Raw genomic sequence first — 12017 nt, 5'->3', positions numbered from 1 at the left:
TGGCTGCTATTAAATGACTATGAAGACCATGTTACAAACACAAGAGTGGGTGCTTTAAAGCCAGAACCCAGCTCTGTTGCACCTGAAGGACCTGTGAGCGATGGAGGGGGACCGGGAGCTGGCACAGAGCACGGGGGAACAAAAGCGCTCGTGAGCCGTGTCTCCCAAAACTAGTAAGTTGAAACCCTCAGCGTCCCTGTGGGCTGGGATCTTCGTACTGAGGATGCATTACATCAGGCAAAGAGGAAAAATACCCGGTCAGAGGAAGCCAGGGCAGAGACGCTGATGGCAAAGCCCTCTCCAGCCACCTCCTCCCCTGCCATTCCAGCTGGCTGCGCAGGAGCAGTTTCGCCATAATTATATTTGTACTTTTTAACCTCTGGCTTCTGTTGGTGCAATGCTGAACACTCTCACACGTGGAATGTTAACAAGGGGATTGCAGGACCCATGGGAGCCAGCAGCCAGGAACGAGCTGGAGGAAATGGGACCAGGATCCAAGAGCTCCCAAAATGCTCGGAGCAGCGGGAAAGCAGGCAAGGGCTGTCCGCAGCTGGGAGCTGCTTCTGGACGTCCAGCCGTGAGCCTGGGACAGCAGAGGAGGAGAAGCGTGTGTGAGGCTGAGAAGCAGGCTGAGGCTGGGCATGGGGCCGGCAAGGCGGCTCGGTGCTCCTGCTGCAGCACAACCAAAGCAATCCCTTTTATCTTCCCGTGGTTATCAACAGCGCAACAAGCAGCGAGAGGGCTGCTGGCAGTACTTCAGTGCACGAAGCAAGTTGCACCTTGCGAATTATTCCGTGGGTTAAGGCAGAGAAGGGCCAGTTTACGCCTCACAGAGGAGCTGTTGGCTGCTGTAAGGTAACCCAGGAGCTGCAGGGCTCCTCTGAGCTGCCTGCATTAGGATGGCAGAGGCACATCTTGGGGCATCGCACCCCTGCTGCCCTGTTCTGTGTGGGTTAGCGCAAGGTCTGTATAGTCAGAGACAACTGTTCTTTTTTAATTTTTAAAACATATACATGTCCTTTCCGGTAAGGAAAACTCCCCCTCCTCAGCAGGCATCCCTTCCTTCCTTCCATTTATTCCTCACAGGTTATAAAGACCCTTTCCAACTGCTCACTGAACACAAGCACTCCCATAACTTCTGCCCCGAGCCCCCACCTTGGTTCCCTCTGTGCCCCAGGGCTGCCAGCTGGGGCAGACAGGCTGGAGAAAAGCAAGTACTGAAGGCTGGAGGGGAATCATCTCACGAGCGCAGCCAGTCCTGTAATAACGTGTCCCGCATTAACTGGTCCTGCTGCAGGTGCCTGGGGCTCAGGAGGGAGAGGAGCAAGGCAGGTCAGTGTGCACCTTATCCTCAGCTCAGTCCCTGCCTGTGCTGCCCAGTGCACCGGGAATGGCACCACCCCGATCCCCCCAGCATCGCCAGCCATACCCCTAGTTGCACACCCTGAGCCGAGCTCCGCATTTCCCAGCACATGGGTCCCCAGCGCTCGTTTTGTGCTAACAGGGCTGCTGTGACTCTAATTGCCTGATAAATGTAATTGGAGGCTATGGCTTACCCCGGTGTTACTACCTGGAGCTGTTAATGTTAGCTGAAGCACAGCTGCGCTGCCTCCTGCCCTGGCAGCAGCACACCGGCTGCCGGGCAGTTGGTGCTGTGCTCTGGGTCACTGCCGTGCTGCTGCCTCCCACCCAAGGGAAGTGCTGTGCTGCGCAGCCCTGCGGCATCCAGCCAGCTCGTACTGTCCTTTAACCTGCACCTCTCTGGCTGTGTAGAATCCTTCCCTTACTTGTAGTGGCTCTACGTCCCTCGCACTGAAGTGCCCTTTAATGCACTTCTGCCTTATTACTTGTCCTTTTCAATTTACCTCTAGCCAGTTACGCTGTGTGAGGCCAAACTCTCCTGCACCACTTGCCAACAATACTGTGTTGTTGCAGACAATTAGACAAAGAAGCCACTCAAAGGATTCTCTAGATGAGGTTACATCCCAAATTCCATTGGTAAAACAGGAGACCAGAGCACACGCAGGTTTACTACAGCAGGCATCAACAAGCAGGCTGAAGCCCCTTCTGTGATTGCAGAACCAGTGGGTCTGGGAAAATGCTTGTTCTCCGGCATCCCAAGAGGCTACCAGCAGATTAGGAGCATTGCTTTGCAGCAAGATCATTTGAGCATAGAGTTTGTTAGTCATCAAGCTGAGCAGAAGCCTTAAAATAAGGCGTGGAAGCCCAGGTCTCTGCAGAGAAGGGGCTGGGCTGGGGCAAGGGGAGCAGAGTCATCTGCTGATGCGGAGGCAGGCACTGTAGGGGCGTTGGTCACCTCCCAGGGTGGTCCATCACCTCTCAGGCAGTAGTCTGATAGAAAACCAGTGACAGTCACAGGGCCAGGGCTCTGGCAGCTAGTGTTGTCCCTCCTTTAAATTGCCAGCTCTTTTGTTGGAAGTGAAGAATGCCCACAGATGAAATTCAGCTACAACTGAATGCATCCCACACTGAAGATACCCAGGATGCATAGGCCTTCTAGAACAAGTCTTTTCATCTGTTTTATTGAATAACTAACAGATTTGGAGCCCCTGTGGTTTTCTACAGCCTCAGGAAGCTCCTCCAGCCCAGACTTGTTCAGCATCAGGGCACTTCTGCTACCCCCCACTCCCCTGCCCCTCCATCCCAAAGTAAAAAGCCAGTGCTCACCATTGCCGAGCGAGCAAAGGGAGGCTCTGCTCTCAGGGTGGGACAGCCACAGCAGTGCCTGGAGTCTCTGCGATGATGCTGTGGGGGCAGTGGTTATAGCTCTATACCGTGTAAGAGCAGAGAAAGGGACTGTAGCTCAGCACCCACTAATGAGCTTCATGTCTCTAAAGCCAGCCCCATGCGACACCCATTTCTGCTCGCAGCAGTGTGTGGGGTGTCTCAGCCCTGCCGGCCCCTGCTGCAGACCAGACACCATCCCTGGGGAACAAGGAAAGCGAGCTCAAGGCTTGTGATCGCACAGCAGAGAAAGCTGGGGCAAGTCTGCCTTCAGGGCGAGGGGGAAAAGAAGGCAAAGCAGGCTGAAGCCCCTTCTGAGAGCACTGTGGTGCCCAGTCCGGCCAGCCTACACCCCCAGCGCACGATGCAGCTGGGGCTGGTGCTGATACAGTCTTTGTCAGCAGCTTGTGCCCCTCCAGGAACATCTGATGCTTCTCTAGTCAAGGGGCACGTGCTAAGAAGGAGGAAATGGCCCTTTTGGACCATCCTTGTAGAGATCATGTAGCACCAGAGCACACGTGGCCCAGAGCAGGTTCAGCACTGTGCAGGACGGAGTTGGTGCCCGACCAGGCTGGCTCTGTCCCATCCCATCCCATCCCTGGGCAGAGCCGACTGTCCCTGCTGCTCCCATGGGCAGCTGGCCTTTTGCTGTCACTTCAGCTGTGGCCATGTTGCCACATCCCTGTCCCCAGCAGGCAGCCAGTATCCAGAGCTCATCACCTACAGCCTCCTGTCCCTGGGAGGTGCGGAGCTGGCAAGCCCTTGCAGTGGGCATGCTGTGGGGTTGTTCTCCCCTTCACAGGGAGAGCAAGGCTGGAAGAGCCAGGGCAAGAGCACAGGCGTTTCTTTGCCCCATGGCTTCCACCAGGCAATTTGTGCCCTGCTGTCATTGCTGCGCTTGGCCATCTTACGGAGCGAAGGCTCAGCTAGCAGAAAAAAAACCCAAAACCCCCATGGTGGAGGAAGGAGGCGAGATGCACCCCCTGGGCTTCAAAACTCTTCTCCACTGGCCCTTTCTGCCTTGTGGGGCTGGCCCCACACTCTCCCAGATGGGCTCAGGCTCTTTGTTTAACTCCCAAAGCTCCTGCGGCAGCTCAGCTTGCAGAAGTCCCCACCTCTATGGAAACCTCCTCTTTTTTTTTTATTTCATTTTTTTATGGAGGCCTTTGAAGATGCTTGTTGCCATGGAAACATGCTTTAAAGAGTGCGTTTTCCCTTCATCTTGAGAGCTTCTGTTGCCATAACAGCCGCATCCAACTCCTCCCTTCTCCCTGCTGGCTGCTCCGCTAGGGGATGCAGCAGGGTCCTGCCTTTGGGGTCCCCGAGCCCCCCACGGTCAGGGCCAGAGGAGATGTTCATACTGCCGCAGGTGGGTGTCCCTCCTCATGCCTGTATGTGCTGGCTGTGGAAGAGGCAGCCACTAGAAGAGCATCGCTGGGCCGCGCCGCTGCCTGCAAGCCCCTTGCTCACACACAGAGGGGCTGTGCCCTTGCGCCCCACGGTGATGACACCGGGTGCTTTTCTGCACCATTTATCCTAAAGCCCTTGACTGAATAATTCCCCTACAGCTCAGTGGGCAGCATTATGGCTGAGCCTAGAGGAACATCTGCGACTAGAGAATCGTAGAAGCACGGAATGGTTTGGGCTGGAAGGGACCTTAAAGGTCGCCTAGTTCCCACCCCCTGCCACAGGCAGGGACATCTTCCACCAGCCCAGGTTGCTCCCAGCCCTTTCCAACCTGACCTTGGACACTGCCAGGGATGGGGCACCCACAGCTGCTCCGGGCAACCTGTTCCAAGGCTGGGTGGCTTTGATCTCTGTGGCACTCAGTGTTGGGCATCCGGGGCTATTTTCTAGTCCCCACAGAGGACAGGGTCCCTCATCTTGGTGACAGCCTTCCTTGGGCAGTGGGGCAGGTTAGGTGGGACACACTTGCTCTGGGAGCACCCATCTCCAGGGCCCTGCAGCCTGCGACACCCAGCTGGGAGGATGGCACAGGTGGTCACTGGCTGCTGCTGCCCACCCTCTGGGCACCCTGCAACCGCCCTGCTCATCTCGCTGGCGCTGCAGGCAAACCACAGCAACTAACCTGTTTCTTTCCAATATATTTTGCAGGCAGCAGCTACCGTGGCTGCAGCTCCTTGTTCCTCCCCAGCAGCTGAGCAGCCCTGGGCTATGCTGTGAACCCTGCCCTGGCAGGCTCAGCCCTCTGGGCTGGCAAGTCCAAGCTTACCAGAGCTGGCTTGAGATGCTGAAGCGAGTCACAGTGTCCCTGCTGTAGGAGCTTGGCTGGGTCACTTGTCACAGTTTAACCCCAGCTGGCAGCTCAGCCCCACACAGCCACTCGCTCACTGCCCCCAACTGGGATGGAGGAGAGAATCAGAAGGGTAAAAGTGAGAAAACTCGTGGGTTGAGATAAACATCTCTGTCCTACCAACACTGTCACCAGCACGAATCCAAACCATAGCCCCATATTAGCTAATACAAAGAAAATTAACTCTATCCCAGCTAAAACCAGCAACTGGGGTCACAGCGAGGAGGCTGTGAGGTGACAGAAAGCAGGACCCAGACCACATCTAGCTGTGCTGTGCTCCTCCATCCCACTGCGCCTTCAGCCAGCCAGCCCTGCAGGCACCCCTCAGCTCCGAGGGGGCCAAACTTCTGCCTTGGCAGCCCTGGGCTCCTCACTCAGCTCCGCTAACGCCCCTCACTCCTGGCCTTCAGGGCCCCCTCTTCTCCCACTCTCACGTGTTGCCTGAGCAACATCTTCTCTTTGCATTGATGAGTCAATGGATGAGTCAATGGGTCGTTTGGGGACAGAGCGCTGCAAACCCCTCCAAGGCCGGTACCTCCAGGCATGATTCTAGCAGAGGTGGGAGGAGAGGGGGCAAAAAGGAGGGGGCTGCAGCTCCCTCCCCGCCTCCCTGCCCAGCATGCTCGTGCCTGCCGCAGATGGCTGCCTGCCTCCCACCCTGCGGCTGCGTCAGGCTCTTGCATCTCTTTGGCAGGATGGTCCACGGGGCAGGGATCCTCCAGCACACGTCAGCAAAGCCAGCTCCAGTGTTGGACATGGCACAGCCCACGCCAGCGTGGCGCAGAGCCACACTGAAAGGCAGATGTACAGTCAACGAGCGCTCAGAACACCCCGGGGGAAAGGCAGGTTTCCCTCCTGCTCCCTTGCAAGCCCTTGCGTGGAGCATCACTGTGGTGAAATGGACCCTCTCCCCTGTCCCCCTGGGGTTTCTACTTCCCCACCAGCAGCTGCAGAGCCAAGACTAACGAAGAGCACATTGCTGGCTGCTGTCATCTCAATTAATGCAGCCCTGCTTGCTTTAGCAATTACCTGCCAGTGGCTCGTAGCCCATTTCCAGCTGGAGATCTCCTGCCAGCATTTAGAGATGATGACCAGAAATGGGGAGCAGACATGGAGGGCACCTTCATCCAGCTTTGCCTGGATCTTGGATGCCCTGAGGGCTGGATGCTCCCTCTGCCAGAGACACCTGCGTACCCAGAACATGCACTGGGACTAGGATGGGGATCAGCTGGCCACCGGAGAGCTTGAGGTGAGTGCATTAGCCCCTGGCTAATGGCTCCTAGGAGCAAAGTTACCCTGGCCAGAGAAGGGTGGCAAGGCTCTCAGCACAGGCGTGGCTTCTATGGCTGTGTCCCAAGCTTATGGTGAAGCTCTCCATGAGGGGAGTATGTCAGTGAGAGCAGTGCTATGGTCCCCTGTAGCCACAAGTGCTGGCTTGCAGGTGACAGCACTAGCCAGCCACCGGGAGCAACTGAGCATCCTCAGGAAGAGGCACAGAGGCCACACTGGCTTCTTCTGCACAGGCATCACAACCTCAAATCTCCCAGAGGCACCAGCCTTAAAAGAAGAGGGGGAAAAAAAATATCTCCTGCATCAGGGCAAAAAGGGTTAGGAGATTGCTGGGGTTTTTTTCTTAAATGTGATTTTTTAAGTCAGAAGAGAAAGTGCTCTTTTTGTTTACTTGCTGCTTTCCAAGCTTTCAGGGTCTGCCAGGGTCAGGTTTTCAAAGTGTTCCTCCAAGCAGTGAGGGATAGGAGCTTATTTAAAAGCAAAGTGAGGTGGGAGAGCGAGAAAAGCAAGCCAAATCTCTCCTGCCATTGAGAGCAGGGTTTGCAGAAGCAACAGCAAGTCCTGACAAAGGCACAGAAATGGGGGTACCCCTGTAAGACCTTGGTTCTGGCCAGATCCACCCTTTGCAGCTCTCCAGCTTGCTGTAAGCCTCAAGACCTTGTCCCAAAATTCTCTTATTTTTCCAGACATCTCCTACTATCTTCCTTCCCCACCACGTCTTGCCCTGTGTGGGCTGCAGCGTGCCAAGCCCATCCCAAAAACCCTTCCTCACCTGAAGCTCAGGTCTCCTGTACCACTGCGTCAGCTGAAGTAGTCACGCAAAATAGAGTCACAGAGGCAAACGTTGTTCCAGAAGAGGGAGGAACATTGTCAGCCTTCTCCAGAGGGCAGTGGCAGTGGAGATTTAAATGGCCACAATGCAATTTCCTCAAGATGTTGAAAACTGTTACCAGGCTTTTCTTCTAAACTAATTAGAGCTCTTTACATAGTGTTAATATTTGCTTCGCACCACAGCAAGGTCTTGCCACACTTAACTCGATCAGCGCAGTTTCCTCTTTGGCTGTGCACGTGTGCGTACACATGCGTGTGCACCGAGCCAAACAAAACACCCCTGCTGCTAAAAGCAGAGCTCCTTATTGCTACCCAAGTCTTAGGATTTTGCTGCTGATCACCGTGTCCAGGAAACCTTAAATGAGAGGTTTAGAGTACCTTGCACCTGCCAGGATGCCCCCGTGCCATGGCATCGTACTGTCCCCGAGCCAGCCTGCAGGCTGGGAGCAGCTGAGAGCGGGCTGCTCATGTGCTGTCCTCCTCCCCCCGCCAGCCAGGGCACAGACTTGAAGAAACAGCTGTATTTTCACTGAAAGCCATCACAGGACTGTTAGGCAATGCTCTTTGAACAGCAATGCCCATCAACTCCCCTTGGCTTTATGGGGGTTGTGATCCTAGTGGCATGCATCTCCTTCAGGGTGGAGGACAGTGAGTGATGAGGCTGAGCGCAGTCATGCAAGCAGCCCTGTCCTGGTGAGCAGAGAAGCTCCACGCCTGACTCTGAGGGATGGGGGATCTCTGCAGGAGGCATGAACGCTGTAGCAAGCAGCCTCAGAGACAGTACCAGCAGCCTCCACCCTCGTGGTCAGCTCCAGCTCCCACCAACCCAGCTGTCCTGGCTGCCCATGACACAGGCACCAGTGCCAGCCCAGCACTTGGCCGTGCCCAGGGTACAGACTGTGAGGTTGCCTTTAACCTCCATGCGCTGGGAGTGGTGTGGTTATCGAGCGGCTGGTTCACCCCAAGCCAGAAAAAGGCTGGAGGCAGCACTGGATGTGGGATTCCAGGTGGCAGGTTGCATCGGGATAGGCAGCAGTGAGGGTCCTTTGGGACGGCAGCCCCCCATGTCCCCCCGTGGGGAGCTCCCAGCTGCTGCCAAGCAGTGGCAGCTGGAGAGATGCTGCGTGTTTGATGCGACACATGTGTATCAGGCACAGGTCAGAGGTGCAGCAGCTGGGCTTCCCGCAGCAGGGCTTGCTGACCAGTTTACACAAGTACCTGGGTGCTTTCCAACCAGCAGTTGTACTGTGTGCCTCATGCCTGCCTCTCACCGGCCCCAGAAGCTAGGCACAAAAGGGAAATGCCAGCTTTGGCCATCTCCGAGGGGTCACTGCCGGTGCTGTGTGAAGTAGTCCCATACATTCTGGGCACCAGGACTGCAGAAGGCCACATAGCAGGGGACCAGCTGCGAGGCATCACAGCTCACGCTGGGGCTCACATGCTGCAGAAAGGCAAGATAGCCAGCTGGACTGCCGAGCTGCGTGAAGCTGCAGGACCAACCATGCCAGAGCCAGCTGGGACTCCGAAAGAGGCTTGTCTCCTGCTCTGTTTTCCACATCTTTCCTGCCAAAGATTTTCTTGGCCGGGCAGTGGCTGGGTCTTGGTGCTGTTGCCCCAGGAAGGCTGCTGGGTGGCTGAAACAGCTACCTCAGGCGGGGAGGGGGGCCCGGTGGCGATGGATGTGCCTTGCCAGCCTTCCTGGGCCGGCTGCTGAGTGTGCGGTTGCGTCTGACAGGCCTGTGCTGGCACCAGATTGATGTCCTTTTTGTTCCTGATAAGGATCTGAAGTCTCCTCTGGGTTCCAGCAGCAATTCTTTTATCCTTCCTGATTGTGGCATCCGTGCTCCCGGAGTCCCCAGAGATGCATCAATCGCAGAGCTGCAGGCGCCGCGGCTGCTATCGGCAGAGATGATGGAAAAGCTACAGGAACAGCTGTCATTTCTCCCTGTTTGCGTTTTGTTCTCGGCCTATCAGTAGGACGTTTTCTGCCAGACACCTATCAATCTGCCGCGGCGGAGCCCAGCCCTGCCTGTTTGCCTGCCGCTGCCAAAGCCTGCCTGCAGCCTCCTGCCGGCAGCCAGCCCGCTGCCCTGCCAGCCCAGGGCTCCATCCTGACAGCGGACAAACCCAGCCCAGCCCCGGGACAAGGAGGAGCAGGGGGCACAGCGGCAGGCAGCAGGGGCAGTGCCAGGCAGGATGGCAGCCCCCCATGACAAGCTCTGCATGAGGATTATGCTGGGGCTGCCCCATCCACCCTCTGCTATGCTGGGCTCTCCCCAGAGCATCCCCGTGGCTACAGCCCAGCCCAGCTCCATAGCGTCAGGGCTGACAGCACTGGGGGAGAGGGGGCCACAGGGACATTAATGGCAGGGGACACCTCTTTTAGCTCCATGTAACGAGGTACAATACCTGAGGTTAAAAAAAGCTAGTTTGATCTGCCTCGTGCTTCCTCAAATTCTTTTGAATTTCCGATGGCTGCTGGCCGTACGTAAGAGGGCTCGTGATGCAGTTTTCAGTAAGCCTGGGTAATGAGACCCCCGAATACATTTCACTTCAGAGGGGAGCTGCCAGAGCACCGTGGAGCAGAGGGCTGTGGGGTCTGCGATGCCCTTGGCCCCTCCTGCACTCTGATGCGGGTGTTACCTGCCCCCAGGCCAGCAAAGTACACAGCTCCCAGGACTTCAGTGCTCAGCATCTAGCTCATCCCCCTCCGTGATGGGTAAAGACAAGATAAAGACAGGCACCAAGTCCCATTTAATGCCACTCTCTATCCATCACTGGGCTCACAGCCCTATCGTGCCTCATTGCTTAAAACCTTCCGGGCAAGATGACCCGCCTGCCTGCTCTTCTACAGGAGTCAGCACTGCAACTGAGCACTTGCAGAAACCCAGGTCCTCCCAGAAATCCAAGTCCTGGCCAGGTGGCCGGGGAAAGTCACTGTCCTCCTGCTGCTCTCTGCAAACATCCCACAGCCAGCAGGCATCCACCAGCCAGGACCAGCATCGCTGTCCCTTGCCCTGTGCCTTGTCCCATCAGTGCTTTCACATCCTCCTGTGCTGGGCTTTCCCCTCCGTATGGGACTGCCTCTGTCCTTCTCCCCAGCCTTGGCTGTGCCCCTCACCAGCTGCACCCAAGCCCAGGCATCTCCCTGCTCTGCCAGCAGTTCTGAGCAGATGCCCCGTTTCCTTCTGCAAGGCTGGAAACACTGATATGGTAAACATTTGCATGCAGACATCTGCGGGTTTTCTGATGGTATCCTCATGTCTGTCTGTTGTTGGTATGGCTGACAAGTGTGACTGCATAGCGGGGCTGTCAGTGCCACCGCAGAGCGGCTGGGCGCGTGTTGCAGCCCCTGCTGGATGACTCAGCCCCTTCAGATAGAGCTGCAGCCCCCCCGAAGGGTGTCCGGTGTTTGCTCCGAAGGGTGTCCCGGTGTTTGGGCTGGTGGGTGCCGGCTGGCACGTCAATGCCACACCACTTGCCCCTTTGCTCCTGCTCCCGGTGTGGTCAGGGTGTCTTCAGGCAGAGATGAAACGTCCCAGACACCAGCTGGGAGAGCAGACTATTCTTAAGACATGTTGTTTCTTTCTCTTTGGATTTGTTTGGGGCTTTTTGTAAGCCTCATTTAACTCAACTGAGTGACATATGCTGATTTTGGTGAAAAACCACTGTTTTCTGCCGTACTTGGGCTGGGATTGCAGATTGCTGCCATGGCCCCTAGCTTTTCTTCCTTGGGCTAAAGCATCTTCTGTCAAAGCCAAAAGCTGATTGCCCTGCAAGGTACCACATTGGAGAGGCTCTCCTGGCTGCTCATGCAGGAGCGATCAAGCTGTCCCAGCGTAGCGGGCTCTTCGGCTGCAGCCTGGTGTCCTGGGGTGCCCAGCTCTGCATTAACCTGACTCCCCCACGCAGCTTTTCCATCCTAGCCTGTGTTACAGTGGTGCTAATTAAACAAATACATCTCAATTCCGATGAAAATCTACATGTAAATCCTTGTGGTGCTTCACAGCAAGCTGCATTTTAGCAGTCAGCTCTGCAGTCTCTTATGCCTCCTCGGAGAGTGTTGGCTGCATGGTCAATGAACCTTCATGGGGGCCGAAGCCTTCCAAGCCCCCCTGCCTGGTGTCACCTCACCCTTGCCAGACGCAGCTCTCCATCCGTGTCCCCCCCGCACAGGACTGTGTGCCAGGGCAGGGACCGGTTTCTCCAGGAGTCTCACTGAGCCTTGCTTTCGCCTTGCGCAAGAGGAGGGCGACTGCCTCTTCAGCTGGGGTGGGAGCCCCAGGCAGGAGGTACAGGCTGAGCCGTGCCGGCCAGGCTCCATCTGCAGTGCCCGGGACCCCAGAACAGCATGCTGCTCTTGCACTACACCCAGTTCTTTCTTGCATCTTTCACTTATTTGCTTTCCTCCCTTCTCCGGCGAATGAGCAGAAAGGAGAGGGGGCTTTTTCCACCTGTTTATAGACTCACAGCAATTAGAAATAAAAAGGTCGCCTACCTTTTCTTGGTGAAGATAAACTTGAGCGACAGCCTTTGTGCATACTGAGCACTGCTACCAGGATGCACACTGCACATGAGCTATATCAAAGGCACTATAATGTGTCTGAGATGCTATAGGGGGTACTATTAACTATACCAATGACATTTTCATCCTGGGGGGGGGGGGGGGGGGGGGAAGACAGTGGAAAAAAAAGATATATCTGCTTAAAATTCCTGTCCAAGAAGATGAATTTGCAAATGGGCCTGATCACGGAGAGGAGCTCTTTGGGGCACTGCCACCTGAGGTTAACTCCCTTTTCATCCTACCGCAGCTCTTCCAGCATAGCCTGGGCACCAG

General features: G+C 56.0%; 2 protein-coding genes across 2 annotated transcripts in view; one reads left to right on the top strand and one right to left on the bottom strand.

Annotated features, from left to right (window-relative positions):
• PEX16 (peroxisomal biogenesis factor 16) overlaps window positions 1–12017 on the top strand; it is a 105617-nt gene that overhangs the window by 75395 nt on the left and 18205 nt on the right. The gene's annotated exons all lie outside the window — the stretch shown is intronic.
• Window positions 1–12017, bottom strand: part of SLC35C1 (solute carrier family 35 member C1) — a 34670-nt gene that overhangs the window by 14230 nt on the left and 8423 nt on the right. The window lies entirely within an intron of this gene.

Source organism: Falco punctatus (assembly GCF_963210335.1).
Source record: "Falco punctatus genome assembly, chromosome: 7".
Lineage (NCBI taxonomy): Eukaryota > Metazoa > Chordata > Aves > Falconiformes > Falconidae > Falco > Falco punctatus.
Note: the sequence above shows the minus strand (reverse complement) of the source record. Positions and strands in the feature narration are given on the sequence as shown.